The following is a 25,105-nucleotide window of genomic DNA, read 5'->3' on the forward strand; positions in this document are numbered from 1 at the left end:
CCTAGATACTTTGAAGAACTGAGTTGAATACTGTGAATTTGGAGATGTCTTGAACGATGCTATTAGAGACAGACTAGTGTGTGGATTAAGAAGTGAAGCTATCGAAAAAAGGTTGTTAACAGAAAGCAACTTAAACCTGAATAAGATTTTAGAAGTCATGATCCCTGCAGAATTAGAAACTAAGGAAGCCCAATAATTAAGTTTGAGCACAAAAATCCATAACATGTTGGCTGTGTCCGAAACGCAAGCATGGTTCAAAATTGCCATTGATGTGCAAAAGCTGGACATGCGGCAACTGGTTGTTGGAGTAAAGATTCAAAATGCAAGAATTGTAATAAAAAGGTGCATATCGAACATATATGTTGGAGAAAGAAAAAGCAGGTTTCAAATGAGAATTATAAAAACATGACCCAAATACATCAGATGAAAAATCGAATAGAGGGAAGAGTATCTCCGTGATCTGAAAAGGGCATGAAAAAGGAGCAGAGTCACAGTCAGATGATGAACTGTTGTTGAACGTCCTGGCCATTGCAGGCACAACCAACCGTTATTGGGTCGTTCCTTTACTGGATGGACAATCGGTGGAAATGGAGGTGGACACTGGTGCAGCTGTTTGATCGGTACCAGAAACTGTTTACCAAGAGAAACTACATCATATCATCTTAAAACCCTCAAAGATAACCCTTGAAACCTATAGCGGGGCAGGTGTGCTGTTAAGGGGCCGTATTGATGGAAATGTGCAGCAAGTGGACAGACCACAGACTTGTCCCTGCATGTTGTTAAAGGTAACTATCCTGCTCTAATGGGGAGAACCTGGCTGGAGAGAATCAAGCTAAGCTAGGACAAGGTGAATTTCATGTCGGGGTCCGAAGCAGGCCCAACCAAAAGCCTAAAGGAACAGAAAGTAACAGCTGCTGAAAAAGGTCTCAAAGCAGCTGTGGCTAAGGCTCAGGCTCGTAGTGCTGGGTCCAAGACGACAAAGCCCAGCGTACTGCAACAAATGTGGTTCAGGATCGAGAAACAAAGGGTAAAGAGTTAATGGAAGATGCATTTGAATGCTTTGATAAAATGAAACTTAAAACTATACTGAAAAATTCAGCGAGGGTGACCAGAATATATTTACGTGCTCTCTTTGTAAATTCCAAACCACAAAGGAACAAGAAATTGAAGCACATCCTGAAACGCCTGACCATAAGGAAACTCTCGAGTTCATTGGAAAGAACATTCGGTTTGGGAAAAGAGCTGCTCATTCCCTTCATGCATCAAGGGTCAACAAGAATAAAAAGATTGCTGACCGTAAACAACGGCAACAACAGCCAGCACAGAAACTCAGGAAGGATGTTTGGATGGGAGTTGCTCCAGATGACCAAATGAAAAGAGTTGGAGCTGCTCAGAATGCAGTCTGCAACATCAATATTCCTTTCCTATTTCACTCTGTACAGCAGCATTTGAATTCCAATTAACATACGGACAGCAAGAAAATGATCATAAAAGATAAAAGCAAATTACTGTGAATTCTGGAAATTGAAACAAAAACAGAAAATACTGGACAATTTCTGCAGGTCTGACAGCATCTGTAGAAAGAGAATGGAGCTAATGTTTTGAGTCTGGGCGACTCTGTCAAAGTTAGAGAGAACTGGAAATAGGAAGAGATTTATACTGTTGGTGGGGGAGGGGGGGGGGGCATGGAGCAGTAAGCTGGATAGGGGGCCAGCGATAGGTGGAGATTGACAAAGATATTGACAGAAAGACAAAAGGAATGTAAATGGTGGTGATAATAACTAAAAAAGATGCTGATCGTGGCACTTTAAGAGATCAGAATGTGTTAATGGCAGAACAAAGGTGAGCAGTGTGTCAAAGGGGAACAGGGAACAGGTAGCCCAAGTGGGGTGGAGGGAGGGGGACAATGGTGAGGGAAAAACAGATCGATGGAAGAAATGAAAATAAGTTGTTAGAAATAAAAAATGGGGTGAAGTGGAGCAGAGAGTTCACAGTTGGAAGTAGTTGACATCAACGTTAAGTCCGGAAGGCTGTAATGCGCCCAAGGTGCGGTGCTGTTCTTCCATTTTGCACTGGGTTTCACTGGAACATTGCAGCATGCCTAAGACGGGCGTGTGGACAGGAGAGCATGATGGTGAGTTGAAATGGCAAGCGCCAGGAAGGTCTGGGCCCTGCTTGTGGATGGACCAAAGGTGTTCTGCAAAGCTGTCACCCAGTATACGTTTAGTCTCTGCAATATAGAGTAAACCACAGTGGGAGCATGAACAAAATGAAAATCGTTTATTGTCACAAGTCATCAAATGCAATAGACCAGATTGAATGCGGTGCATGTGAAGCACTGCCTCACCTGAAAAGTGTGTTTAGGCCCTTTGATAGTGAGAAGGGAGGAGGTGAAGGGACAGGTGTTACACCTTCTGCGATTGCATGGGAAGGTGCTGTGGGAAGAAGGTGAGGTGTTGGGGGTGATGGAGGAATGGACCAGGATATCCCAGAAGGAATGTACCCTGTGAAATGCTGCAAGGGGGATTGAGGGGGAAGATGTGTTTGGTGGTGGCATCATGCTGGATTTGGCGGAACTGGCGGAGGATGATTCTTTGAATAAGGGGGCTAGTGGGGTGAAAAATGAGGACAAGGGGGGCTATAACCTGGTTCTAGGATTGGATTTGGATTTGTCACGTGTACTGAGGTACAGTGATAAGTATTGTTGTACGTACAGTCCAAATGGGAATGGTGAGAGCAGAGGTGTGGGAGATGGGTCGGACACGGTTGAGAGCCCTGTTGACCACAGTGGATGGGAAACCACGATTAAGGAAGAACAAAAACATGTCGGCAGCACTGTTTTGGAAAGTGGCATCATCGGAACAGATGCGACGGAGACGAAGGAACTGGGAGAATGGGATGGACTCCTTACAGGATGTGGGGTGTAGTCGAGGTAGCTGTGGAAGTCTGTAGGGTTTATGATAGATGCTAGTGAATAGTCTATCCACAGAAATCGAGATAGAGAGGTCAAGGAAGGGAAGGGAAATGTCAGAGATGGACCATGTGAAGTTGACAGAGGAGTGGAAATTGGAAATGAAATTAATACATTTTTTCCCAGGGCAGACGGGAATAAGAATTATCGCACCTGACTTTGTTGAACAAACCAACACTAAAGGCTAAATTTGACACATTCTTAAAGGGCGAGAACCCTTTTGGAAATCCTCAGAAGCAATAGCTTCAACTGGAGAGGTTAGCAGTTGCATTCCAGAAAAAAGACCTAAAATGGGAAGGTGAATACAGCGAGAATTAAACCGCGAGGGGAGAGACTCAGGGTCTGCACTCTGCACAAGGCATCGGAGATGCTGTGCCATGTGATTCAAGTAAAGGAGGTCCTGGTGTGCAGATTGGAGGGGCAGCATTTGGCAATGGAACAACAGATCAACAGCCTCGGGCAGGATTTAAAGAGGTTGGAAATGGAGGTTGAGCGAAGTCGGAGACCTCCAACACCTGCAGAATGCTAGCTGCACCAAATTAGGGTAAGATCTAACCTGGGTGTAACACGCTCAGCAGTGTGAATGAATGTTCATTGCCTCTGAAGTGAAAGCTGTGAAAGAGCAGCTGAATCAGGCTGTACAACGTGAGACCAGGACTAAATGCTGTGTTTTTCATCAAGGTCAAGAAATATTGGCAATGAACTATACACCAGTGAGAAGTGAATACCTGTCATTGTATTAGCACAGACAGGACTGGTCTCTTGCACCGTTCAAACTCAAGACAATATTGTGTGGAGAAGACGCGCTGACCGACTTTAAACAGCAATAACAAGTTTGCCAGAGACAGAGTCAACAGGGAGCCTGCAAAACTCTGTGCCAGGCGAAGACCTGTACATGCCTGAGAACCTGATGATATCAGAAACAACTGTGGAAGACAGTACCTCAGTTGAGGACATTTCAACATCGAGCCAACCTCCAAATCCTACATCGACTCCGGTTGAACGAGACAATGTTCAAACAAATAAAAAACATCAGAGATTACAGTCAATATGAAAAAGCAGGTGCCTGGGGTTTGTGAACAAGCACACAGGAATTGCTCCCTAGGGGGAACCTATTAAGGGTGTCTCCTGGTTGGGTCTCCTGTTTTAGGGGTCTCTGGGGGGGTACCATGCTAGAGGAGGGGTGGGTAGGTCATTGGGGGGGGGGGGGGGGGGTGGCCCTCGGATGGACTTTGGGGCAACTTCCTGAAGGAGTTACCTCCTCGACCCACCGCGAGGACCACCATGCCAGGCTCACGTTTGTTGAGACCTGCTGTGATTCCTGCCCATGTGATTTCCAGCCCAGGGGACCGGAAGATCCTGGAACGCCAGAGAACAGGATGCTCGGCCGCTAAGTGGATGCAAATAGGTTATTATTCATTTGCATCCTTCCTCTGGTGTGAACCCCGATCCCGTTGCCCGCGAGGTCTGAAGAATTGCGATCGGATCGGGCGCGCTGACGGCCAGTGCCGAATAATTTTTCGATTCTCTGCCGCAATGGGGTCCCCATTACCGGCCACGGGCAGGGGAGAACCCAGGCTGCTGTGTTTCACTGCAGGCGCCTCTGATGTAAAGGTGGAGGAAAGTGTTGCGTGTTCACATTTGTTTCTAGTTGGAACAAGGTCACTTTAAGAGTTCAACCTCGTGATGCACTGATGATATCATCGTCAGTTTGGGTAGGCTAACAATCAGTCTAGGCTAGCAGACTGTAGGGAAGACACCTTTCCAATAAGGCTCTGTTTGTACCTTTATGGTCTGCAAGCCTGTCCTTTAAAAATACCACAACTTCCACTGTCCTTAACAGTCTAATGATGCTGTGGTCGATCTGACAACCGTGACTGATACCCACGTGAGATCCCCTAACAGGACATGAACGTGAGTTAGAACTGAGGCTTTCTGTTTTGTATATTTCAATTTCACATTGTGCAGAACATTTAAATGCTAAACCAAAGGCAAAACCTGCAATATATTAACATGCTGCAGGTCATACATTGACTCAATCACTGCTTCTCCATTGGTCGTGGATCTGATCACTATCTCAATGGCACCATGCCCAAGTGTACACAGGTACAAAGGATAGGTGAATTGCAGCCGGAGCAATCAAACTTAATACAACTGTAAATATCCAAGATGTTCTCTAGTTGTAACAAAGTCTGTAAACGTGGGTCGAAGTTATGTATTTACAAGACAACAAACAGAGGACTCAGTGACCAATCAAGGAAAAGTTTGCTTGCTTACTGATCAATGTCACAAACAGCACTAAAATTAAAAACAAGATTGCTCCTTGTACAATCCTGCTTTTATCCTCCTGATATTTCCATAGTTCTAAAGACTCATTGGAACAATATTGTTCTCATACCATTGCTTTGCATATCACAGCCACAGTTAAACACTTCACAGGGTGTCCTTTTCCTGTGCCTGACTTGTAGTTGACCTGAAACAGTCGCTACTGAAACATTCTGATAAAGTGAAAAATGAGAATGATACTGAGGATCCCTTGAGCCATGCACTTGATCACCTGTTACTATTCCCAGACGTTCGCAACATGTGTTTATTTTCTTATACAAGGAAGTTGCAAATCTCTGATTTTGGACCTGAAATGCAACTGGAATACTCAAAGCTATACAAATGCAGCTACTGTGTGCTGCTCAGCGGAGCTAGACACATAAAACTTCATCGCACAGTCACGTTTGCAGGCTCGGATAGTGTTGGCCTATTCTGGGGATGGAATTGCAGCTGCAGGTAGCAGATTTCAGTGAGGATGCCCTTAAGAAGCAGGGACATCTCACACACTGTTCCTCACTGATGTTCAGATAGGGTTGTTCCCTGAACACCCTGAATGGATAACGGCTGCTGTGGAGAAGCCTTCTCCTCTTCCTCCTCTCTCTGCTCACAGCGTGCGCTGCTCTGTGTGGCCTCTGTTCATTTTTCCATTCATGCTGTTTTCCAAGTGGACTGTCTGCTGCCGCACCAATGCCTGGGAGCAACTGATTTGTGCTGAATCTTTGAAGCCAGCAACTCCTTGCTCGGCACCTGACAAATCATTCCCTGTTTTTACAACTTGAAGCAATCATGGACATCGCTGCACACTTGTAGAATTGTAATAACTCGCATAATAAAATCAGCTAGCAACTAACCTGATACCCGGTTTAAATAGCACCAGTGGTGTTCCTTCCTGCTGTTTAACACATGTTCAGCTGTGTGAGGTGAAGAAAGGGCATAGACTGGAACGTAAAACTCCAAAATAGCAACATTGGTTGATGTCATGATCTGCTTTCTCTGCAGACATTTGTTTGTGTGCAGGCAAACACCTTCATTAGGGTGCCATCCAATACGACTCACGGTGGAAATGTGTGGGCAGACCAACACCTTCACTAGGTGGCATCCAGTACGGTTCATGGTGAAATGTGCATACAGGGTAACACCTTCACCAGGGTTCCATTCAGTACGGTTCACGGTGAAATGTGCATGCAGGCTAACACCTTCACCAGGGTGGCATCCAGTACTGTTCAGAGTGGAAATATGCGTGCATGCATTGGACGCCATTCTAGTCCCCAAACACCCAGTAGTACACAAAGAATTTGCTAAGCACCATTTCACACATTGGATTTTGATTTGTACCATAGCTGAGCCAGCTATTCCTACTGCCAAGCTACACAGCTTGACCTCGATTACTTAACATTACTCCCATTGATTATAAAATTAGTTTGATTATAATTCTTCAAAACTGAAACTGCTAAAAGATATTAACATCCCGTGCTGTGAAGATAGTATCTCAAATCCTTATATATCAAGGCAGGTTACATATTTATAAAAATTCCAAGGCATGCACTTATGTTTTCGATAGAAATGGGACATGTGATAGATTAATTTACTAAATGTCCATAAAGTTAATCGTTGGCTTCAGCAGCCCTACTGTCTCTCAATCTCCCCTCTCATTGATCTACAATGTCAAAACTTGTAACCACTCACCAATCCTCCATCTTCTCAACTCTGCCTTGTTCCAAAGTTTTAGTCAGTTTTTATATGTAAATGTGGAACCCTAAAATCTTTAACTGCCTTCTCGCTTTCATGAAAACTACGAAAATTGGCTTTCTTCAAAGCAAAAATAAAGACATCCAGCCTTAAAGGCAGGTGAATTAGGTGAGAGATTCATTCAAAAGCAGTACCATCTTTAAAGAATTGCACTAACCTTTACTATCAGTATTTTCAACTCTTCTTCTATTCCAGAACCGTTTAGATCTGTGCTCAACTGCGAGTCAGCCCACAGATGGGTGATTACTAGGTTTGTGAGATAAGAATAGAACAAAACAAATGTGACTTGGATGCCTGAAATAACAGAACAAAAATGTTGGGAATGCAAGTTAAATTAGTCAGCATCTGTGATGCACGATCAATGACCACTAAAGCGAGGTTGTAGTCCAACTGAAGGCTTTAATAAGCTAGGTGTTACCCCCAGCAGCTCAGGTACAGAATGAGGGCTGCTGGGGCGGCACGGGTTCTTATACCCCGCCTATCAGGGCGGAGCTATCATACACTCCAACCAATAGAAAGCATACAGTTTCCACCAATGGTGCTTCAGCCTATCAGGTACCATAATACCTATAAAACCACATTCACCCCTGTTAAAAAAGAGTCCGGCGGGGGTGGTGGCCAGAAAGTACAAAACTTAACAACATTATATCATTAATTATGGAGGTACCGTAATACCTCCGTACAGTGTTTAGTAACTATTTACAAGTCTGGTAGCTATGTACATTTAATGGTTTATATTTACAGATTACAGTTAAAATGAAGCAATCAGATGATCGGGGGCCCTAGTCGTCCTCTGTGATCGTCGGAGCTTCGGTGGTGACTCCGGTGGAGGCTCGGGCGTCTGTGACTCCGGGAGCGTGGCTTCGATCTCCATGGCAGCTTCGTCAACCCCAGACAGCGCTGGTGGGGGAAAACGGCTGACCTGGGAAGGGAGTGCATGCGAGGGGAGTCGGTGGGTGGGGGGGGCCTAGACGGGGGCGGCGGAAGGACTGATCCTCCTGTAAGGTGCTGCGGTGGAGGGGAGGGTGGGGCTTGTGGCTGGAATGTGCGTGGGGTTCTGGCGGGCACCAGGTCCCGTAGGGAGACCGTATCTTGTCGGCCGTCGGGGTACGCCATGTAGGCGTACTGGGGGATAGCATGAAGTAGATGGACGCTCTCGATCAACGGGTCCGACTTGTGCGCCCGCACGTGTTTTCGGAGCAGGATGGGTCCGGGTTCTGCCAGCCAGGTCGTGAGCGAGGTCCCAGTGGAGGACTTCCTAGGGAAGACAAGGAGACGTTCGTGAGGTGTCTGATTGGTGGTCGTACAAAGCAGTGACCGGATGGAGTGGATGGCATCCGGGAGGACTTCTTGCCAGCGGGAGACTGGGAGGTTCCTGGACCATAGGGCCAGTAGGAAGGTCTTCCAGACCTTTGCGTTTTCGCTCTCTACCTGTCCGTTATCCCGGGGGTTGTAACTCGTCGTCCTGCTCGAGGCGATGCCCTTGCTGAGCAGGAATTGACGCAGTTCGTCGCTCATAAAGGAGGGCCTCCTATCACTGTGTATGCAAGAGCGGAACCCGAACAGTGCAAAGATGCTATGGAGGACCTTGATGACGGTGGTTGCGGTCATGTCGGGGCAGGCGATGGCAAATTGCAACCGGGAGTACTCGTCAATCACGTTCAGGAAGGACGTGTTGCGGTTGGTGGAGGGGAGGGGGCCTTTGAAGTCCATACTGAGGCGTTCAAAGGGACGGGAAGTCTTTATCAGGTGCGCTTTCTCTGGCCGGTAGAAGTGCGGTTTGCACTCCGCGCAGATTTGGCAGTCCCTGGTGGCAGTCCTGACCTCCTCGATGGAGGAGGGCTGCTTGCGGGTCTTGACAAAATGGAAAAAGTGAGTGACCCCCGGGTGGCAGAGGTCCTTGTGGAGGGCTCAGAGGCGGTCCACTTGTGCGATGGCACATGTGCACGGGACAGGGCGTCAGGAGGCTCGTTTAGCTTCCTGGGACGATACAAGATCTCGTAGTTATAGGTGGAGAGTTCGATCCTCCACCGCAAGATCTTGTCATTTTTTATCTTGCCCCGCTGTGCATTATCGAACATGAAATCCACCGACCGTTGGTCAGTGAGGAGAGTGAATCTCCTGCAGGCCAGGCAATGCCTCCAATGTCGCACAGCTTCTACTATGGCCTGGGCCTCCTTTTCGACTGAGGAGTGGCAGATTTTGGAAGCATGGAGGGTATGGGAGAAGAAGGCCACGGGTCTGCCCGCTTGGTTGAGGGTGGCCGCCAGAGCTACGTCGGACGCATCGCTCTCGACCTGGAAGGGGAGGGACTCGTCGATGGCGTGCATCGTGGCCTTTGCAATGTCTGCATTGATGCGGCTGAAGGCCTGGCAGGCCTCTATCGACAGGGGACAAACTGTGGATCAGGGGACGGACCTTGTCCGCGTAGTTGGGGACCCACTGAGCGTAGTAGCTAAAAATCCCTAGGCAGCGTTTCAGGGCCTTGGAGCAGCGAGGGAGGGGGAACTCCATAAGGGGGCGCATGCATTCAGGGTCGGGGCCTATAACTCCATTTCGCAGTACATAGCCGAGAATGGCTAGACGGTCGGTGCTAAACACGCATTTATCCTTGTTGTATGTTAGATTAAGGATTTTAGCGGTCTGGAGAAATTTTCAGAGGTTGGTGTTGTGGTCCTGCTGGTCGTGGCCGCAGATGGTGACATAATCGAGATACGGGAACGTTGCCCGTAAACTGTACCGGTCAACCATTCGGTCCATCTCTAGCTGGAAGACCGAGACCCCGTTGGTCACACCAAAGGGAACCCTTAAGAAGTGACAGAGCCGCCCGTCTGCCTCGAAGGCAGTGTATTTGCGGTCACTAGTGCGGATGGGGAGCTGGTGGTTCCCACATGCTTCCGAAATCCGCCACTCCTCAGTTGAATAGGAGGCCCAGGCCATAGTAGAAGCTGTGTGACATTGGAGGCATTACCTGGCCGGCAGGAGATTCACTCTCCTCACTGACCAACGGTCGGTTGCTTTCATATTCGATAATGCACAGCGGGGCAAGATAAAAAACAATAAGATCTTGCGGTGGAGGAATAAACTCTCCACCTGCAACTACGAGATTTTGTATCGTCCCGGGAAGCTAAACGAGTCTCCTGACGCCCTGTCCCGCGGCACATGTGCCACCCGCACAAGTAGACCGCCTCCGAGCCCTCCACGAGGACGTCTGCAACCCGGGGTCACTGGCTTTTTCTACTTTATCAAGACCCGCAACCTGCCCTTCTCCAACAAGGAGGTCAGGACAGTCACCAGGGACTGCCAAATCGGCGCGGAGTGCAAACAGCACTTCTACCGGCCAGAGAAAGCGCATCTGATAAAGGCTTCCCGTCCCTTTGAACGCCTCAGCATGGATTTCAAAGGCCCCATCCCCACCACCGACTGCATCACATACTTCCTGAACGTGATTGACGAGTACTCCCGGTTCCCATTCGCCATCCCCTGCCCCAACATGACCGTAACCACCGTCATCAAGGCCCTCCATAGCATCTTTGCACTGTTCAGGTTCCCCGCCTACATACATAGTGATAGGGGGTCCTCCTTTATGAGCGATGAACTGCATCAATTCCTGCTCAGCAAGGGCATCGCCTCGAACAGGACGACCAGTTACAACCCCCGGGGAGAGGTAGAGAGGGAGAACGGAACGGTCTAGAAGACCGTCCTACTGGCCCTACGGTCCAGGAATCTCCCAGTCTCCCGCTGGCAGGAAGTCCCCCCGGATGCCCTCCACTCCATCCGGTCACTGCTCTGTACCACAACCAACCAGACACCTCATGAACGAAGGGGCAGCACGGTAGCCTTGTGGATAGCACAATTGCTTCACAGCTCCAGGGTCCCAGGTTCGATTCTGGCTTGGGTCACTGTCTGTGCGGAGTCTGCACATCCTCCCCGTGTGTGCGTGGGTTTCCTCCGGGTGCTCCGGTTTCCTCCCACAGTCCAAAGATGTGCGGGTTAGGTGGATTGGCCATGATAAATTGCCCTTAGTGTCCAAAATTACCCTTAGTGTTGGGTGGGGTTACTGGGTTATGGGGATAGGGTGGAGGTGTTGACCTTGGGTAGGGTGCTCTCTCCAAGAGCCGGTGCAGACTCGATGGGCTGAATGGCCTCCTTCTGCTCTGTAAATTCTATGAGTACTATGAGAGTCTCCTTGTCTTCCCCAGGAAGTCCTCCTCTGGGACCTCGCTCCCGACCTGACTGGCAGCTTCCGGACCCATCCTGCTCCGAAAACACGTGTGGGCGCACAAGTCGGACCCGTTGGTCGAGAGGGTCCATCTTCTCCAAGCTAACCCCCAGTACGCCTACGTGGTGTACCCCGATGGCCGACAAGTTACGATCTCTCTAGGAGACCTGGTGCCCGCCGGAGCACCACGCATATCCCAGCCAGCAGTCCCACCCTCCCCTCCACCGCAGCACCTTACAGGAGGATCGGTACTTCTGCCGGCCCCGTCTAGGCCCCACCCACCCACCGAGGCTCCCCGCAGGTGCTCCCTTCCCAGGTCAACCGTTTTCCCCACCAGCACCCTCTCGGGGTGTCGAAGCTGCCACAGAGATTGAGGCCATGCCCCCGGAGTCACAGACGCCTGATCCTCCACCGGAGTCACCACCGAAGCTCCGTCGATAACAGAGGACGACCAGGGCCCCCGATCGACTGATTGCTTCATTTTAAATTGTAAATTTAAATCATGAATTGTCAATAGTTACTAGAATTATAAGTAGTTGCAAAACGCTGTACGGAGGTATTACGGTACCTCCATAACTAATTCTACCACGTTGCCATGTTTGTAGTATCAGGCCACCACCCCTGCTGGACTCATTTTTAACAGGGGGTGAATGTGGTAGTAGAGGTATTATGGTACCTGGTAATGATGGAACACCATTGGTAGAAATTGTATGCTTCCTATTGGTCAAGCTGTATGGTAGCTCCTGTCATGATATCCACATCAGCATATCATGGTGCAATCACACACACACTGATGGACAGGTAGGTGGACCAACCAACACACACACAACATCGCAGCCAATCACCAGTGAGAGCACATGCACTATAAAACAGGGAACACCACAGTTCCCGCTCATTCTACCAGGAGATAGCTCAGAGCACAGAGCTCACAGCATGCCACTCAGACATAGACCATGTGCTGAGTGCCTCACCAAGATAGTGATAGGGCTGGGTCCACAGGTTAGCTGGTGAAGCACGAACCTAAACCAACAGTTAGTAGTTATCATTGTTTAAGACAATAAAACAGAGCTGTACCATCTACAGCTGTGTTGGATCATTTGTGCATCGGAACACCCAACACGACAGCTCCGCCCTGCTAGGCGGGGTATAAGAGCCCGTGCCGCCCCAGCAGCCTTCATTCTGTACCTGAGCTGCTGGGGGAAACATCTAGCTTATTAAAGCCTTCAGTTGGACTGCAACCTTTAGTGGTCATTGTTCGTGCATCATTACTATAAATATATATAACTGAATATGCAACAGTTCCAATCTATTACACCATCTTCTGGAAATATGCATTATAGAATAAGATGCTTGTACGTTGATGGTGGAGAAGTGGGTAGCGTCCCTAACTCTGACCCAGAAGCTCTGCATTCGAGTCCCATCCCAGGAATTGGTGGCCAATTAGGAGAGTTTATTCATAATGCGGCCAAGAAGTTGAATATCAACCTGCAAAATCCTTCCAACGCACCAGTGTCAGGCAGTAAGAGTGGGGGAAACCCCTGGTGAGCCCCGCTTGATGGGGCATGGTGCTCCGTCAAGCTAATAATAATAATCTTTATTATTGTCACAAGTAGGCTTACTTTAACACTACAACAAAGTTACTGTGAAAATCCCACACGCCTCTGATGACAGATTTAGCACTCTAATCCAGGTTAAACTCACTATGGAAACAGATGAAAGTCTGCCTTGTGTACCGCCAGGTGTGGGAAGAGAAACAGCAAACACCATTGATGGTGTCACAAAATATGGGCTGCAAAATTGGGCTCTGTAGAGTTGCAGGTTTTGGTTTTCTGGGAGTCTTTGAGGGGTTGCAAAGCTGGTGGAACTGCTTCCTTAAGCTATAGGTGTGGCCTGCCATCAATCACCATCGTAGGAAGGAAGGTTGTCCAGGAGTGCCTTAAGCACACAGAGTGTGGAGTTTGTGATGTCTGTCAAGCATCTACCACTGAATTGGCTCCTGACCTGAAATTCTGGCCCCCACAATTCTCGTTAACACCCTCCATTGAACACATACAGCTGGGCATGTGTCCAGCTCCTCTCCAGCAGTGCTATTTCAGGACATCATCATGGGACTTTCGCATGAAGCACTTTTGATTTTTGCTGCTGCGGAGCTTGTGGAACACTGTGTACTGTGTTATGGAAGAATTTCTCAAAAGTTATAGGAACCAGAAGGGTGTGGTGTATGACCTTTGCAAGAAACTGAGTGCATTTTAAAGGCTTTTGAGCAGAAAACCTACTCCCAATCACGTGTGTGACAGTTGCCGTAGATTCTGGAGAAAGTGCACAGGGACGGGAGGGCGAGGATGGAGGTTCTCAGTAGAATGTCACACCCACCAAGAAGCATTTAATCTACCTCCATCTTAGTCAGGAGCAGAGTCTGAAGCAGCTATAATTCACCAAGAATGAGGTGATTGAACTGTGCCATTCTCTCGAACTGAACCGCCTGCCGCAGAGGGCAGCACCGCCAGTGGCCTTCAAGGTCACTGTCACATCTAATTTGTTTTATCCTTTAGGATCATTCTAGGCAACAGTAACTCACCAAAATTCCTTAGACAACACCTTCCAAACCCATGACCACTACCGTTTAGAAGGACAAGAGCAGCAGATACCTAGGAACCCCACCACCTGGAGGTTCCCCTCCAAGTCACTCACCACCCTGACTTGGAAATATATCGCCACTCCTTCAGCGGGACCGGAGATCCTACCGGCGTGAATTGGCAGATGAGCTCCTTCTATGTTTTGAATGTTATCTCATATGACCGAAAATGGCGGGGATTCTCCCCTCCGGGGACAAAGTCCACACACCAGCGGGAAAACCGGCGACAACGACTCCGGCGTCAACGGGCCCCCAAGGTGAGGAATTATCACCTGCCTCGGGGGCTAGGTGGACAGCGGAGGGGTTGGCGCCGCTCCAGCCGGCACCGAAGGGACTGCATGAGTTCGCACATGCGCGGAATGGCCGTCGTGATTCCGCGCATGCGCAGGTCGGCCGGCGTATTTTGGCGCATGCGCAGGGGGTTCTCTTCTCCGTGCCGGCCATGGCGGAGCCATACAGGGGCTGGCGCGAAAGGAAGAAGTGCCCCCATGGAACAGGCCCGTCCGCAGATCAACGCCCCGATCGTGCACCAGGCCACCATGGGGGCCCCCTCGGGATCGGATCCCCCTGCGCCCCCCCGAGGATTGCCCACACCGACTTACCTGCTAGGTCCTGCCATGTGGGACCATGCGTAACCCACGCCAGCAGGACTGGCCAAAAACAGATGGCCGCTCGGCCCATCAGGGCCCAGAGAATCGCCAGGGTGTGCTGCCAACGTCCCCCAACCGGCGTGGCATGAGTCCCGCCCCCACCTGAAAAATGGCACCAGAGAATACGGCAGCCAGCGTCGAGGTGGGATTCGCGTCACCCCCCCCCCCCCCCCCCGCCCCCGGGGATTCTCCGACCTGGCCGGGGGGGGGGTGGGTTAGAGAATCCCGCCCAATGGCTCTGAACACACAGGGAAGTAGAAATTGAATCAGGCTGTGGCACAAAACTTGCAGTTTTGGAACAGTCGCCTGTTATGCTCAGAGCCTGATATATGATTGCTTTGACTGAATATAAGAGCCGGCCAATCTGAATCCGCTCATTTTGTGCCATCACCTGAGTCGAATTTCTGTCTCTTTGTGTTTAACAACCTATGCCCACTAAACTCCTTCTTCATCTTTAAGATCATGGGCGATAATTATTCTGCATCTATTTCAATTCATTTTAGAATTGTAAATGAATTAAAAATTAATTTCATGCTAACAAATTCCAATTTAAATGGAGGTACAATGTTTATTATAGAAGTCTTGAGTATATATATGTAGGTTTAGTATGAAAAAATTATGCATGTGCTTTTACTGTTTGCAGAATTTACTTGTAATTCAGTACAAAAGAGCTTGAGTATTTTTCACACCATTCTTTCAAACACATCCAAAATGTTTGGCATTTGAGATATTTGAAAATCACTGCACTTTGGATTTTTATTTCATCTTTCAACTGTTACTAATTTGATCTTATAATTATAATGCAATGTAATATATAAGAAATATATTAATTATAATATGATTAGCACTAATCTCTCCTCTGCTTCAAGGCATTGTTTTTCCATTTATTTTGCTGGGTGTGAGGATTATTTTCTCATCTTTTGAAAGCTGCTTTTCCTCATTATTAGTTTATGAACAATATGGGTTTCAGTTGTTTCTTTAAACAACTTTTACTGTGGTTTTCTGCACATCTTTTCCAGATTCATTGTAGGTAGTCCTTACTTATCTTTATGTCGTCATTGTCTACATTGATCTTTATGTCGTCATTGTCTACAGGAATAGTGCCAGAAGACTGGAGGATAGCAAACGTTGTCCCCTTGTTCAAGAAGGGGAGTAGAGACAACCCTGGTAACTATAGACCAGTGAGCCTTACTTCTGTTGTGGGCAAAGTCTTGGAAAGGTTTATAAGAGATAGGATTTATAATCATCTAGAAAGGAATAATTTGATTAGGGATAGTCAACACGGTTTTGTGAAGGGTAGGTTGTGCCTCACAAATCTTATTGAGTTCTGTGAGAAGGTGACCAAACAGGTGGACGAGGGTAAAGCAGTTGATGCAGTGTATATAGATTTCAGTAAAGCGTTTGATAAGGTTCCCCACGGTAGGCGATTGCAGAAAATACGGAGGCATGGGATTCAGGGTGATTTAGCAGTTTGGATCAGAAATTGGCTAGCTGTAAGAAGACAGAGGGTAGTGGTTCATGGGAAATGTTCAGCCTGGAGTTCAGTAACTAGTGGTGTACCGCAAGGATCTGTTTTGGGGCCACTGCTGTTTGTCATTTTTATAAATGACCTGGAGGAGGGCGTAGAAGGATGGGTGAGTAAATTTGCAGATGACACTAAAGTCGGTGGAGTTGTGGACAGTGCGGAAGGCTGTTGCAGGTTACAGAGGGACATAGATAAGCTGCAGAGCTGGGTTGAGAGGTGGCATATGGAGTTTAATGCAGAAAAGTGTGAGGTGATTCATTTTGGAAGGAGTAACGGGAATACAGAGTACCGGGCTAATGGTAAGATTCTTGGTAGTGTGGATGAGCAGAGAGATCTCGGTGTCCATGTACGTAGATCCCTGAAAGTTGCCACCCAGGTTGATAGGGTTGTCAAGAAGGCATACGGTGTATTAGCTTTTATTGGTAGAGGGATTGAGTTTCGGAGAATGAGATCATGTTGCAGCTGTACAAAACTCTGGTGCAGCCGCATTTGGAGTATTGCGTGCAGTTCTGGTCGCCGCATTATAGGAAGGATGTGGAAGCATTGGAAAGGGTGCAGAGGAGATTTACCAGGATGTTGCCTGATATGGGGGGAAGACTTTATGAGGAAAGGCTATTTTCGTTAGAGCGAAAAAGGTTAAGAGGTGACTTAATTGAGGCATATAAGATGATCAGAGGATTAGATAGGGTGGACAGTGAGAGCCTTTTTCCTCAGATGGTGATGGCGAGCACGAGGGGACATAGCTTTAAATTGAGGAGAGATAGATATAGAACAGGAGTCAGAGGTAGGTTATTTACTTCGAGAGTAGTAAGGGCGTGGAATGCCCTGCCTGCAACAGTAGTGGATTCGCCAACATTAAGGGCATTTAAATGGTCATTGGATAAACATATGGATGATAAGGGAATAATGTAGATGGGCTTTAGATTGGTTTCACAGGTCGGCGCAACATCGAGGGCTGAAGGGCCTGTACTGCGCTGTAATGTTCTATGTTATCTCGGGTCTGGCTGTTTCTCCGTTTCAGTGGGAGTGAGCAGATTTATCTCATCTGATCTTGGCACCTCTGCTTCTGAGTTTTTCTTATTCTGGATGGTCCCGTGATATACTTATTGGCATGGTGGTCATTTAGATCATCTCCATATTGTACGTTTTTTATGTGCTGTCGAAATAAACATGTGAACATGTGAAAACCAGCCATTGACATCAATGCAAGAAATATTTTCATTTAATTACCGGTGCAATGATTTGCATTTACATGCATTGTGACACTGAGTCCTTCCCCTCTGCTTCTGTTTGCAACAAAATGGCGGTTATTCTTGTGGCCGATGTGAATTGTGTCTCTCTTGTGTGTTTTCTTTTTCGCAAGCACTTCTGCTGCAAAATGGATGGAGATGACCCAGATTCATTTCAATTTGCGTAGTCATCAAAGGCAGACGGATTTTCATCTTATCGGTCCATCTAGACTGTATTTCGCCATTGTGCTACATGTTACGGAGCTCAGTGGGGAGGTGGGGGTGGGGGGGAATGATTTTTTTTCCTAGGATATCAAAGTTCACAAAAGATGTAAAAATTCCCCTGCCGCGCTCTTGTAATAAAGTGGGCTGAAAGTGTTGATTCTGAAACGATTGTGCACAGTAAATCTTCAGATGTTGCTAAACTGCTCTACTCATTTTTCCTATTTATTCTGCTTTAGTCCAATAGCATGCCCTTATTGTTGATTTTTAACGTGAAAGCTCCCATTCATTCATTCCCCTATCAACATGCACAATCGCTGTTTGCAAACGGATGTGTATGATAGAATATTACTCATGTTACTGACTGGAGCAGCAGATATCCAATCAACCATTTGTTCCACTGAAATTTCAAATGTCATAGCGTCTTAGAGTTTCACAGCACAGAAAGAGGCCCTTCGGCCCATCATGTCAGCGCCAGCCATCAAACACCTATCTATTCTAATCCCATTTATCAGCACTTGGGCCATAACCTTATTTGCTATGGAATTTCAAGTGCTCATCTAAATGCTTCTTCAATGATGTGAAGGTTCCTGCCTCTGCCACCCTTTCAAGCAGTGTGTTCCAGATTCCAACCACCCTCTGGGTGAAAAGGTTTTTCCTCACATCCCCTCTAAACATCCTGCTCCTTACCTTAAATTCAGATCCCCTTGTTATTGACCTCTTGACTGAGAGGAAATTATTACCATTAACGTCTGCCTCCTGCCACAAGCCAATTTCAGATCCAATTTGCCAAATTGCCCAGGATCCCATGGATTCTTCTTACCTTTACGATCAGTCTCCCATGCGGGACCTTGTCAAAAGCCTCACTAAAATCCATGTAGACTACATCAACTGCACTTCCCTCATCTACACACCTAGTCACCTCCTTGGAAAATTCAATCAAATTTGTTAGACATGACCTCCAAGCCATGCGGATTATCGTTGATTAATCTTTGTCTCTCCAAGTGAAGATTAATTTTGTCCCTCAGAATTTTTTCTAATAATTTCCCTACCACTGATGATAGACTCATTGGCCTGGAATTACCTGGCTTTTCCCTAGTTCCTGTCTTGAATAATGGTACCACATTAGCTGTTCTCCAATCCTCTGACATCTCTTCTGTGGCCAGAGAGGATTTTAAAATTTGTGTCAGAGCCCCTGAATCCTTTGGTCCCTAATGGGCCTTACTTTTTCCCTGGTTACAGTCCTGTCCTTAATATACTTTAAAAAGCACCATGGGATTTTCCTTTAGTTTTCCCGAACATTGTTTTTTTTTTGCCCCCTCTTTGCTCTCCTAATTTATTTTTGAAGTACCCCTTTGTGCTTTCTATGCTCCTCTAGGCATCCACTGTTTTGGGTCACCTGTATCTGCTAAAAGCTTCATTTTTTTTTCCTTATCTAATGCTGTATATCCTTTGACATCCATGGCTCTCTGGACTTGTTGGTCCCACTCTTTATCTTTACGGGAGCATGTTGGCCCTATGCTTTTTCTATTTCTTTTTGAATGAATCCCACTGTTCTGATGTGGGTATTCCTAGAAGTAGCTGCTAGCGGTCCACTTTGGCCAGATACTGTCTTATCCTATTAAAACTGGCCTTCACCCAGTTCAGAAATCTTATTTTCAGTCCATCTTTGCCTTTTTCCACAACTACCTTAAATCTTAACTAGATTTATTTTTAACATCTCATTAACCTTGCCTATTGCATACAATACTGCACTGTGAATCACAAATAAATGCCTCCCATAAACACAAGTTGCTTTCAGCTTATGCGAGTGTCGAAATGCAGTTGTCTCACAGTCAGTGGCATATCCTCACAGTAAGTAGATTGACCCCCACCAACCCTCCCCTCTCCTCGCCCTCAGGTATTGGAAGCAAAACTACTTTGGATCCACTGGACCATGAATGGGAACACTGAAATTGTCCTCCAACCCTTTCTAACTTAAGGAATAAACTCCAAGGAGATAGAAATGATACTCATCAACATCTGTAGAGGAAGCAACAGAGATAATGGGTGGAATTTAATTTGAGCTGTGGGGATCTTGCCCACTGATTAAAGAATCAGTTATTGAGCAGTGAGTGCAGGAGGCTGCATTGAAAAATGTATACACAAATCACAGTTTCACATGGAAGGAATGATTAGGGTCCTGGACAAGAAGGGAGAAAGAGTCAGGTGTTGCATCCACTGTGCTTGCAAGGGATTGTACCATGGGAAGGGGAGGGGGTTATTGAGGAAGGTTAACGAGTGGACCAGTATGTACAGAGGGGATGATCCCTTTGGAGTCCTGAAAGTGTGGGATGGGAGAGACTTGTTTGATGGTGGCGTCACTCTGGAGGTGACAGAAATGGTGGAGATGATCTGTTGAACGTGGAGACTGGTAAAGTGGAAGGTGATGATCAAGGGGAACTTGGGGTGAAAGGAGAAGTTTAGGAAATGGGACAGTCATGTTTGAGGGCTCGACCACTATGGTGGCGAGGAAAAAAATTAAAAGCAAATTACTGCAAATGCTGGAATCTGAAACAAAAACAAAAAATACTGGACATCTCCCCAGGTCTGACAGCATCTGTGGAGAGAAAAGGGAGCTAACATTTCGAGTCTGGATGACACTTTGTCAATGCTCGATGGTGTGTACAGTGGAGAGGAATATTCATTTGAGGGAAAAGAAAGGCTTATTTCAAAGACTTGTAAGTAAGGTCGCATCATCTGAGCACGTGATGGGGGATGGTGACACTGAAAAAATGAAATGGATTCCTTACAGGAAACAGGGCAGGCGGAATCTTGTGGACTCATTGGGTTGAATTTAATGCACCATCAGAGGGGAGTTTGGAGGTGGGGGATGGGCAGTATGATTTGGCGGAAGGATATGGGTTGGTGATCATATCATCGTCCCACCTTCTTCTGATTAAGTCCATGTTGGGAAGGCTTGCATCCTGAAGACCAATTGAGGTGGCCATTGCACATCCTCTGTGTACAGGCCCCAATGCAATTCCGGCACAGCTCACAGCTCTTGTTCTGATTACCCAGCAGCTTGTGGGGGTGAGATTTTCACCCCACCGGGGCAATCGTTCAGTGGGAGGCCAAATGCTGTCAGGTAAAAGGTGACGTGTGGGCTCCCACCAGTTCTCCAACCGGTAAGCAGGACCCATGTCGCTGCCAATAACCTCTGGCCAATGTTGAGTCAATAATGATCTTTGTTAGTGTCACAAGTAGGTTTACATTAACATTGCAATGAAGTTACTGTGAAAATCCCCTAGTCGCCATACTCTGGCGCCTTTCGACTACACTGAGGAAGAATTCAGAATGCCCAATTCACCTAACAAGCACGTCTTTCGGGACTTGTGGAGGAAACCGGAACATCGGAGGAAACCCACACAGACACAGAGAGAACGTGCAGACTCTGCACAGATAGTGACCCCAGCCAGGAATCGAACCCATGTCCCTGGCGCTTTGAAGCAACAGTGCTAACCATTGTGCTTCCGTGCTGCCCATATATAACCACTTCAACATATACAATTTCCATTGCAGTGAACCGGTATATTTGGAAATAATGCAGCTGCCCAGTATAATTGGATCACACATTATATGTGGTTTGAAGTGAATAAACTGTCAGATCAAACAAATACCAACAATGAATACTGTGGGGGCATATACATGTGACAAAAGCGATACCCTGTGTTTTGAATCCACTCCCAAGTTAAATTCCACCCCTGTAGAAATCCCCTTCTGTCCTCTTACATTTTTACTTTTCAAACACTTATCCACTTCCTCTTTAATGCCTACCGTGGATTCTGCTTCCACTATTGATTTTGTTAAACGATTTCGCATCTGAGCAATGGCCTGCACAAAATCAAATTCTCCCAACGTGCCCTTTTTACTCTGATTCACCGGCCAGTGGAAAATGATTATTTTTCCCAATTCGTCGTTATCCAAAATGTTCTCGGATTTTGACCTTTATTATCTGGGACAACAGCAGCAGTGACTAAGTTACAGCACAGCTTTTAACAATAAGTATAATGAGAACGCTTTCCTTATGAAGAAAAGATTAAACCCAATATCAATTGTAATGACCTTCAGAAGCTAGCTGATGATTTTCAGTCGAAGCTACCATGATACAATGCTAATTTTTTGACAGCTGCTTTAATATCATTTAAAATTTCCTAACCCTTCATGTCTAATCTTATTAGCTGACCAACAGCAGCGTAATCCCATATTTGTTCTATTAGCTGCGTGGAACACCTTGTCTGTACGTGTAGATCTACTTCTCCAGCAGAAAAATAACATGGACTTCTTTTGTAAAAGAAACAAACGATGATTAATGTGTTGGTTTTAATTAACATGCAGTGACAGATTAATGGTGCACTTGGTGTGTCTTCTCTTCCCTGCGGGAGTGGGCACTGATAGGACAGGTGGTGAGAAGGAACACGAAATTCAATTTTCTCCTCATTTGCATACATATGACAACCATCTGTGCTAATAACACCACAACATCTCTATCAGGTATCGCATTAACAAAACGCATTTTCAGTCAACAAATTTCACAGAAACGGTCAACACTCACAGCCCAGTTAAACATTTTGGAAATCAAATTCTTAAATCGGTGGCATTGCGCGCACGTGTGTGTCCTATGTGAGGAGCAGAGTTAAGGCCATGGAGGAAAATAGAAAGATTATCTCTCAGAGTAACAAGGCACTAATTTGTGTCTTTGCACTCGCCATGGTCAGCTTTCAATATCTTAACCCTTTGTGGGTAGAATTTCTTTCTGTTCCACCTCCTGCCATCATTTCAATCCAAGCCCACAAATTATTTATAGATGTTAAATGGAATTTTAAATTGCATAAAGTTGATTCAACATAGAACCTTATTGTACCAAAGCCATTTATATTCAATCCCATTATAAAGAATTTCTGATCCAAGCACAGAATTCTCTAATCGCTTTGTGGACAGGATTCAAGTCATTGCCCTGCTACATCCATAAACACCACAGCAGCTTCAAAACATAAAAGGTGTTTCCGCCACTATAGTTTCAGTATTTTCTGCATTTGTTCCAATTACATTTTAAAATTAAAGATTTAATGGGTTATGTTTGAAATATTTTGAAGACACACGTCGACCCAAGTCATATATTTTCACCTAATGATACAAATCTTGGCAGGCTATTAACATGGTCAATGTAGGTTCCTCTTTATTACAGAATAAAATTAAAGGTATGTGCCTAAGTGCAAAACACTTCTTGACAGCTATTGCTGTTTTAATAAAACAGAAAACTCTCCTCTAAACTGTTCAACTTCGAGCGCTGAGCTATTATCTGCTCCAAATAGTAATAACATTTTATCTACTCAGAGCATCTTACTGCTGTTTAACTCACATTTATTAATTTAAACGCTCCTTGTATGTGCAGGGCTTTTGACGCTGCACTATGGCATGGGAGTCTGTTTTGGATGTAACACGAGCTCGCAAATAACACTGTCCAGACTTGCCTAATCGGAACCCTAATAAAAGAAAACATTCATTTGCAACACAAGCTTTACAGTCAGAATTAAATAGCTGGGAAAATGACTCTTTTGAAAGACCCGCTGACCTCAGCGGAAAGATTGTCGCCAATACCAGTTTTGCTATCAATCTATTTGCCTCGTCCTCAGCAAAAATTTCCACCAAATTGGCACCAAAAATCAATGATGTATGATTTTCGAGCGAGCTTTGCTGAGTGCCTCTGCAGTTGCCTCAGTTCATTTTTCTCTGACGAGATCAAGAGGTGCCCCAGGTAACTCCCTCTGTGCAGAGAATTACAGGCAGAAGGCCATGTCCAACTAGTTCATGGTGTAATACATTGGTACAGCAACAATGACACTTAATCACTGTGGCCATAATTATGAGAATGAACTGTTTTGTTCCGCAGGCAGCTCTCTGTCCAATATATTGGACACTGAACCTCCAGGTCAACATCTTGCTCCTGGCTTGTTTGCAGACCAGAAAAACAGACTGCAGTTGTCTAAGTAATATGAAATACAAGCCTTAGGACAACCATTGCAAATGTAAGTCTAATGAAATCATGGGTTGATACCTTAACACTAAATTCTCTAATCTTCTCACCATCTGGTTTGCTGCTTTAGTTCACTGGACAGTTGAATCTACTCTGCACTTGTGACGAGACTCTTCAGTGCTTTAACACTTCTGTTATGGTAGCAGAGCTAGTGCACATTAAACTTGCAAGTGGCGTATGCCTATTAAACTCAGAGTAATTTGTCTTCGGTACATGCTAGTACTGTAGATGCGTTCATTCATTCATTGTCACCATAACCTTAGTGAGGCCATAGGCACTGTATAGCTTCTTCTCTGGTTTCCTTCAATCCTCTCTCAGTCCACATCTTGATGTTATCTACCCATATGATTTTTTTTCTTTCCTTTCTGTTTTTGTCATCAGTTTTTCCTTCAGTTGCTGCCAGCACAAGGCTGCTGGATCTCCATTCCCTCTCTAACTGTACTTTGCAAACCTTTTGCTTCCTGAATTTCTACTCTTGATCTATCTCACTCATTTATCTTTCTGTCCATCCTGCTGATCCTGAGCATCCTACAACATACCCACATTTCAAAATTGATGCAATCCCCTTGAATTTCCATCATGTGTCTGGTTAATATTAAACGTTTTAAAAATTACAACCTCTTAGATGTTACATAAATCTACTAGAGTTTTGCATGCTGCACAATGTTTTTTGTCGTATAAGGATCTGGCACATATAGGGTTAATTTGGGACTAAGTACCACACCGTGATACATGAGAGCACATGACTCACATCTAGATCAGTCTAATGTTGGAAGGAGCTGTGTGTAGAAGCAAGCATGGAGACATTTCCAAGCTTGTATCTTTTACTGTACATTTGTACATTGTTCAAGAGTCAATAAAGACTTACAGTTAACCTACGTATGACTACGAAGGCTTCTTCAGACCTACCGAACTGTAACCAATACCCAATAACACCATTGGTTCTGGGTAACCTAAATAGGGATAGATTTTAATGTTGAAAGGATGATAAATGGGTGAACTATGTGGTTTGAATTATAGCAGGTTATCTGGTCGTTATCCCATTGCGCCTTTTGGGGACTTTCTATGTGCAAGGTAGCTGCTGTATCTCCTGTGCTACAACAGTGACCACGGTGCTAGACTAATTCTTATATTTCTTAAAGATTTGAAATAACAATACTGCTGCTGAATTTCCTTTGTCTCTGTATGTTTTCTTGCACAGACCTTCTGATCTGTCTTGTGCCTGTTAATAATTTGGCAATGAAACATAGATCACCTGTAATACATTTCAGTCAACTGCCAATGTACATCAATCACAAGTTTAGCTTGATCAATTCTTTTGGCAGTGAATGAATTACTGAATGAGCTCTGGAATTCCTTGGAATTGTAATTGGGAGGTAGTAAGTAATCAATCCAATTACTCTCTGGTACATCAGGTTTCAGATTTCTGGTTAAAACTATTTCCATAAATGTCCTTCTGTACTTTTGAGATTGATACAAGGGCACTTGCAATATAATTGGT

The 25,105-nt window shown here is 45.9% G+C and overlaps 1 long non-coding RNA gene across 4 annotated transcripts in view; it reads right to left on the minus strand.

The window, feature by feature from the left end:
* The window catches only part of LOC140395425 (uncharacterized), an 80,181-nt gene that overhangs the window by 30,754 nt on the left and 24,322 nt on the right, over nucleotides 1-25,105 (minus strand). For 3 of the 4 annotated variants that reach the window (XR_011936187.1, XR_011936185.1, XR_011936186.1), the window contains exon 1: nucleotides 7,203-7,463. This is a non-coding gene — a long non-coding RNA (uncharacterized lncRNA). Of the gene's footprint in view, nucleotides 1-7,202; nucleotides 7,464-25,105 lie in introns of those variants that run through there. The other variant, XR_011936188.1, reaches the window with a different exon arrangement.

Source organism: Scyliorhinus torazame, chromosome 18 (genome assembly GCF_047496885.1).
Source record: "Scyliorhinus torazame isolate Kashiwa2021f chromosome 18, sScyTor2.1, whole genome shotgun sequence".
NCBI classification, from domain to species: Eukaryota; Metazoa; Chordata; class Chondrichthyes; order Carcharhiniformes; family Scyliorhinidae; genus Scyliorhinus; species Scyliorhinus torazame.